Source organism: Ananas comosus, unplaced genomic scaffold, assembly GCF_001540865.1.
Source record: "Ananas comosus cultivar F153 unplaced genomic scaffold, ASM154086v1, whole genome shotgun sequence".
In the NCBI taxonomy this organism is placed as follows: domain Eukaryota; kingdom Viridiplantae; phylum Streptophyta; class Magnoliopsida; order Poales; family Bromeliaceae; genus Ananas; species Ananas comosus.
The window spans coordinates 39960-48353 of record NW_017893547.1 but is presented as its reverse complement, the minus strand read 5'-3'; positions in this window follow the sequence as shown (position 1 = coordinate 48353).

Genomic DNA, 8394 nt, shown 5'->3' with positions numbered 1-8394 from the left:
TATCAAGAGTCCAACTGCTATAACCTAGCTATAGTAGATGTAAACTTGTGTTTAATAATTCTGGTTCAATCTCAATCAGGAGTCTACGCAGGTGTAGTCCGGCTTGTGCCCTAAGTGCCAGTGGTAGCTCCCAGCATCCCACTCTAGGAATGATTCTAACCCTCCAGGCCCCGTAGGCTACTCGATACCGGCACGAGCGAACATAAGTCGCGGTAGCTAACTCCGGAGTGCCGACTTGTAGGGAGCAACCGTACAAGCATATGCGAATGAGCACAAATGGCAAAAAAGCATGGTCAAAATCTCAAGTACCCCATCATCATGTCTCTAACATCGGTAACAGTCACTAGCAATCCGAAGGTCTATGTACTATTCTCAAGTGAAGTTTAACTGTTCAATAATTTCGATGTCAAATACCTTAGGCTTTACTAAGTCTTAAATCTCAAGGTGAAGTTCCCACATTCACTATGTTTTAGTGCCTCTTTTATGACACTTAAACATTGCTATAATCAAGCACATTTCACCTTCTAAATCTCTTATGACGTTTAACTTATTCTATCCAATGCAACTATCAACTTGGCATAATTCTCATAATATAACATGCACATGCAATTTACATACCCATTAAGTCTAATGCGGCTTTATGACATTAGCTTGCTAAGTCCATATCTAGTCCAAGACCTAATGCCGCTTTATGACATTAGCTTACTATTTTGTATATACTCTAGCCTATGTCACTTAATGTCGATTTGTCCAACCAGGTCAAGTATGCGTTCTAAGTCCAAGAGTGTAATCTACATTCCATATGCACCATATCAATCATGATCTCAATCAAAGTGTAAGAATGCTAACGTAGGCCCTAGCCCAAACATGAAAAAAACTCTCTACTATATAGAGGTCAAATATGCATTGTATATAACATGTGTCATTTAAGCATTCTAAATTCACAAATAATGCATCTAACATGAATAGGCATGCTTTTTTCATTTACAACACTTAAATCATCACCAATGAGATTTTTCATTGTGTCTAGGTCAAACCCACCGATCCGTCGCGTAGTCCCTCTTTCAGAACCGAACGGAGTGTCCAGAGTCTCAAATATCCTAAAAGTATTGAGCGAAGAGATACACGAGCATAATGATCAAACTATAAGATCAAACATTAATCAATAAGGCAAAAAGGGCTAAAATCTCACCTAGTAGTGTGGAGAAAACTGTCACAAGCTCCAAAATGAGGCTAGGATCCTTCCAATCCAACCCAAAGGAGGGTTCTAATCCAATTAATTTAGCCCCAAAAGCCCTAGAATAAAAATGCCCAAACTAAGCCCTAAATCTACAATCTAGGGTTTCATTCATCACAAAGCAACAAAACTCAAAGCTAGAGGAAGAGAATGGGCTACTAACCTCTTAGAAGCTCTCAACAAGGTTCAAAGTCCTCTATCAACCAAGATCTTACTTCAACTAAGCCTCAATCCAAGCTTCAATGGTGATGAAGCCTCCAAAGAAGCAAAAGAGAGCAAAAGAGGGGGTTTAATCACCAAAAATCCAATCCAAAAAATCAAGAAAATGAAGGAGATGAAGAGGAGCGCTCTCCTACCTTCTCTCCTGCTGTGCCAAGCTCAGGAGGAGCCCTAGGAGGCGTGGGGGTTCAAATAGAAGAGACACAAATGCAAAAACACCCCTGCAGTTCAAACTGCACGAAATCAGCCTCCTTGTACCGGTACACGGGCCCTTGTACCGGTACAAGCCCCACGAAAATCACAACCCGAGGCTCGGGTTGGAGGGGTAACCGGCCCTGTACCGGTACAAGTCCCCTGTACCGGTACAACCACTAGCCTTGTACTGGTACAACCATCAACCTTGTACCGGTACAAGCCCTGCTGAAGGCTACCCGAGAGCTGACCAAAAATCTGATTTTTTTCGGGTTTTTGTGCTAGGCTTTAAACCCCACTTCTCGGGATGCGAGCCATAGGTCGGAACACTGTCAACGACCCACCAGAAAGTCTGGAATTGCTCAGCACACAACCAACCACTCAAACCTCGCAATTTGCAAAGGTCCAGTGTGTTACATTCACCCCTCCTAAAAAGGAGTTTCGTCCGCGAAACTGCGGATCAGCCTCAACACAGACTCATCCAAAGAGGATAGAGAAACGCTCTAACAGCGTATAAGCTAGACCACGAAGGTCTCAAACTTACCGGAAAGCTCCACGGCAAAAACAACCAGACCCCACGATGCCAAGACTTGGCATAACTCAAATCAAACTCTCTCTGAAGTTCCTCGGACCCTAGCCTTCACAGCAAGGTCCATCCCTGATCCGCGCTTGATCAACAAGTCCTTCAATCGGCTCTCATGAACGCTAGTGCTCCCAAAAGCTGAATTCCAGTTTTCACCTTCCTCGTCCAAGTCGAGGGTAAAACCTAGCTTATATCAATCGCTCTTGTACTAGAAGTTCCATCGAATACCCTCCCAAGGCGGTGCCTTGTCTTAAGGGTATTGTCCAGAGCAAGCATCAGGGGAGGGGGGGGTACATCCACCACCCAACTACCACAACTCCATCGGAGTGCTCACCCGATCAACATTCACCAAAGGATTGTGATGCGCAGTCCACTCGTCGGCTCTTAACCCCATGATGATCCTTCAGATCTAAGATCAAGTCTCTTCTAGAGATAACATAACTGAGTGTAATCCAATCCAAGGTTAGTTATGGTGTAACCTTTCAATCCCATTGCTATTTGCAACGTCCATCACTCCGTCCAATCTTGCTTGGCACGAACGGTTCCGATTCGACATTCAAGATAGCCACTCTTCCAATAGTAATAGAAATCGACAGATCGTCCAACTCGCCCATCATGGCGATTACTTGATTCCTCAATCGGCATGGCGCTATGATGTTTCCACGTCAATCTCGAACTTACCACCCGGGGGTACCCTCAATTCTCTGCAATGCATGGTTAGGGGCCGAGCTCAGAAGCTTCATCATTTCGCTAAGATCATCATCTGAGTCCCAACTCGAGTTCGAGCAAACTCTTTGCAAGCCTAAGCGAAGGGCCTAGCTCCGATAAAAGGTTCACAACGCAATCGCTTAGAAATTTCGATCTCAGAGCTTTCCTTAGCCATGGGTGCTCCAGGTGTCCGTAGCTATTAAGCTCAGTTCACGTGATAGAGAAGGATCAATCCACGGGTCAATAACCGCTCTCTATCGAGGTCATTCCGATGCAACTATCAAGCCAAATTCAATCCCATAAGTCCTCATACGTAGTTCTATCCTGAAGGACTCAAATCCTGGTCCACGCTCTTGACACGAAAAATTCGTAACTTGGTACCTTCCCTCTCACGAGCCTTCCATCCGTTAGTGAGAGTTCCACAACTCGATCACTTTAAACCTGCCAACGCAGTCCCATCTCGCACATCCTATGCAAATACCCCAAGTCATCAGCGACTGGTTCCACAATTCCATCCAGAGGGCCTGGGATTATCATTCCTCAAACCCCTTCCCCTGGTGGAGTACTACAGGCTTAGGCAACATCATCCTCGTGATGTCCCCACTACATCACAATCCGCTTGAGGTGCAACCTCAAACTCCAGCATCAAACAGTACTACTTAGATTGCTCACAATCTTAACGAGTACACCCCAAGGCCATCTGACAAAGTCAATGGGCCTCAACAATGGTCCAAACACCCGGTCGCGGTTCAATTTGAATCACGAGAGTCGACATACAGTCGAAACGGCCCAACTGGTCCCACAACAAGTGAGAGAGTGCTCCTCTACGAAGCAAAACACCAACTATAAAACCTCCCCGCCAATCGAGCTAACAATTTGTGACTCGATCGAGGATACAATGACCGATCAAGGACATCCTTTATTTCAAGGATTCTCAATCACCCAAAGCTAATAGCCACTCAGGCCCCAAACCCTCTCCATCACTTACCCAATTTTAGGTAAGGGAGGCAATCAACGCATCTAGCGGAAGTAAATCCTCAAATCGCACTATTTCGTGCTCAAAGTTCCCAAGGCGAGTCAAGTCAGCTCGCACTCCAAGGGTACCAGGTATCCCCAACAACTACACACCAAGGAAGGCCAATCTATTTGTTGGCACACCAAAACCATCTCTTGGGGTAGGGCGTTCGAGATGACACACCCGATCAACCGATCATCAACACGCGCCGAAAGGTTCAACGCTACAACTCCTCGGGTTGGGCCACTACACACTCGGGTGTCCTCGATCTCACAATCCAACATGAGGCTTTCCACGCTCCAGGGTCTACGCTCGGACTACCGTCCTGACCAAAACTCTGCCCTACCCGTAGGTACCGGGCTGCTGTCACACACAGCCGACTGCGCCTGTCCAACGGGCCCAGGCTCCACAGTCCCCAAATGGTCCAGGCACGATCGTCTCCAAGCACCCTCCGGCAAATAGCCGAGCCAGGGATACAACTAATGCAATCCTTGTGAGATCTACAAGCATAGTGAAACATACTACCCGCAACCCGCAAATCAACCACCTGGCTCGAGGGGCTACACAATGTTGCAAACAGCGAACTAACGAAATGCCATGCAATTCGGCGAATAGCCGATCATAGATGTAATGCACTAGTAACCAATAATGCACAACTCAAATGCCACAAACGAAACTGATACCTGTAGTCACAAACTCGGTCGCTGCCGCCTCCTCTGTCTGGGCCGCGTACAGGCGCCCACTCGGGGCCCGTCGTGACCCCTCCGTCTGTCTCTGGACGGGTGGCCTCCCGGCCTGATAGTGAGCAAAAAGCGTCCCTTGGTTGGGATCCGGTAATACTGGTACCGATGCTGAAGATGGCGCTGATACTAAACCCCACGAACAGTCTGACAGGAAGTGATCCTCCTGGCCACACGAGTAGCACCTGCCCTGCCTCTACGAGCACTGCTACGGGTAATGACGACCACCGCAGATTACGCAGCTCAGGGTCTGACGACGCTTGGATCCTCTATGCCGTGCTGATGAGCCACGTCCTCGCGACTGGCTCCGGTTCCTGGAATATCTCGGCGGCCTCCCAGAGTGCGTCTGACTCGCACCCTCAGCCGCGGGCCTCTTGCTTTTTCCTTTGTCCGAGCCTTCTCGACGCTCCTCAAGTCTATCGCGCAGCTTTCCACGATGAGCGCGCGGTTCACCACATCTTGGTAAGTCTGAAGGTGGAAGAGTTGCACCAACCGTAAGATCGACGGCCGAAGTCCTTGCTCGAAGATGCGAGCCTTATCGTCGTCATCCTGCACCACAAAGGGCGCATAGTGTAGAAGCCGAGAGAACTCCCTCTCGTACTCGGCTACAGTCCGATCCCCCTGGCGCATCTCGCGCAGATCCTGCTCCATTTTCCTCTTCACGCGAACGAGGAAGTAATGCTCCAATAAGAGCTCCTTGAATCTCTTCCAAGAAATCGCTGCTAGGTCAGTGTTGGGATTATCCTCGATGCCCACCCACCAACTATAGGCCTCGCCGTCCAAATGGTGAGTGGCGAGCAGAACTCTATCTCTCTCCTCCACGAAGGTGTCGCGGAATAACTTCTCCATATGCATCAACCACTTCTCAACGATCCAGTGGTCGGCTTTCTCTCCATCAAAGATCCTAGGATCGCACCTCCTGAACTCGTCGAGGCGATCCATGAGCCACTGCCGCTCCGCTCTTTCAACCATCAAGGGAAAAGTCGCCGTTGCCACAGGTGCCTGAGCTGGTGGTGCTGTCAATACCTCCTCCCGAGGGGCGATCGTAAGTGTCGTCTGCGAAGTGTCGAGTATAGGGGACGACCCCCTGGGCGCAACTGCCTCCACTGGCACGGGTAGTACCGAGACCTGAGCCTCCCTGGCAGCTGACTGCTGTAATAGAAGATCCTCCAGGCACTGCATCCGTGCCTCCTGCCGGCATACCGTATCCGCCTGCTGCTGAGCCGCCGCCGACTGCTGCGTCACCAAATCAGTGAGGGCCGCAAGCTGACTCCTCAACTCACGGACCTCTCCGGATCCGGAGGCAGCGGGTATCTCCGCTTCCTCAAAAGTTGCCGCATCGTTCGCTCCAACAAACTTAGAGCGTGAAGTCGGCATCAACACTACAACATCATAAAAGCGCAAGTTAATATAACCCACGCGCAACCCCGCTCAAAATAATAATACCCCAAATCATGCGAAAGTAAAGAAGTGTCCCAACTACTAACTCCCGATGTTACGTTGTCGGCCGCCAATGTAACCCTCCACGAAGTTAGAAGCCATACACTTTGATTAAACTCCAACATTTTAGAGTTATCAAGTAAACCCAATCATTGTACTTTCCCTTACAAGTCAAATAGACCTCGTCTCTCACGAGTCTAATCCCTATAGTCCAACCGGCCTAAGGTTCGCTAGGTCCACTAAGACTCAACCCTAGGCTCTGATACCAAATTAATCTGTCACGCCCCGGGACCCGGCATAGGCCCTGCTCGGTGCGTGCCCAGACCCGCCATATGCCTGCACATATAAGGCGTCTACAACAAGGTGATATGAAAGATAAAATAAACAATAACTAACGATATCAGAGCAAGTATGCAGCTAAGTTCTATCAGTAAACGGAAGTAAAAAGGAAAGAAAAAGAAACTAAACCACTAGAACATAAAGAAACTAATACATCATAAGTCTCCAGATACAAAAGTAGGGTGGTCTCTATAACAAGGTACAAAACTCTCACAACCTCTCCAACAGAAAACAAAAGAGAGGCCGACCACCTATCGCCAAATCCCTCGATAGCTAGCTCGAGGCGAAACCTCTCCCGCGATCCCGAGCCCCTCCCGAAGTGGAAGGCTCTGAAAGAAAACATAAAACATGGGGCATGAGAACTATAATTTATAGTTCCCAGTGGGCAATTACTGACCTGCACCAACTGCACCACTAGGCCCAAAAGAGAGCAGATAAAGATAATAGAAATTAACTGCGGTAAATGAAGCATAATAATAAGATGCTAGTTTACTATGCCACAAGTATGTAGAATGTCAACATGGAGTACATCTACTCTACATGATCCAGTATGCCAATATTTAAACAAATATGCTATAATGCAGCGAATAATACTATGGAGTATAATATGTCCCAAAGCCAACAACATATCTAGTATGTATTATCATGGCAACCAAGTGTACTACAATGCAACAAGCGATAATGTTATGTACACTAAATACCCAAATGTCCAACCCTATGCCATAGCATATCAAGAGTCCAACTGCTATAACCTAGCTAGTAGTGAATGTAAACTTGTTGTTTAATATTCTGGTTCAATCTCAATCAGGATCTACGCAGGTGTAGTCCGGCTTGTGCCGCCTAAGTGCCAGTGGTAGCTCCAGCATCCCCACTCTAGGAATGAGTCTAACCCTCCAGGCCCCGTAGGCTACTCAATACCGCACGAGCGAACATAAGTCGCGTAGGCTAACTCCGGAGTGCCGGCTTGTAGGGAGCGACCCGTACAAGCATGTGCGAATGAGCACAAATGGCAAACAAGCATGGTCAAAATCTCAAGTACCCAATCATCATGTCTCTAACATGGTAACAGTCACTAGCATCCCGAAGGTCTAGTACTATATCTCAATGTGAAGGTTTAACTGTTCAATAATTTCGATGTCAATGACCTTAGCTTTACTAAGTCTAAATCTCAAGGTGAAGTTCCGACATTCACTATGTTTAGTGCCTCTTTATGACACTTAAACATTGCTATAATCTAAGCACATTTCACCTTCTAAATCTCTTTATGACGTTAGCTTATTCTATCCAATGCAACTATCAACTTGGCATAATTCTCATAATAATAACATGCACATGCAATTTACATACCCATTAAGTCTAATGCCGCTTTATGACATTAGCTTGCTAAGTCCATATCTAGTCCAAACCTAATGCCGCTTTATGACATTAGCTTACTATTTGTATACACTCTAGCCTATGTCACTTAATGTCGATTTGTCCAACCATGTCAAGTATGCATTCTAAGTCCAAGAGTGTAATCTACATTCCATATGCACCATATTCAACATGATCTCAATCAAATGTAAGAATGCTAACCGTAGGCCCCTAGCCCAACATGAAAAAAACTCTCTACTATATAGAGGTCAAATATGCATGGTATATGACATGTGCAATTTAAGCATTCTAAAATTCTCAAATAATGCATCTAAACATGAATAGGCATGCCTTAAATACATTTAACAACACTTAAATCATCAACAATGATAGAATTTGTCTCATTGTGTGTGCTCAGGTCAAAAACCCACCGATCCGTCACGCGTAGTCCCTCGTTTCATCCGAACGAGTTGTCCAACAGGATCTCAAAAATATCCAAAATATTGAGCGAGAGAGATAACACGACATTATGATCAACCTAATAGGAAGATCAACATTGAATAAATAA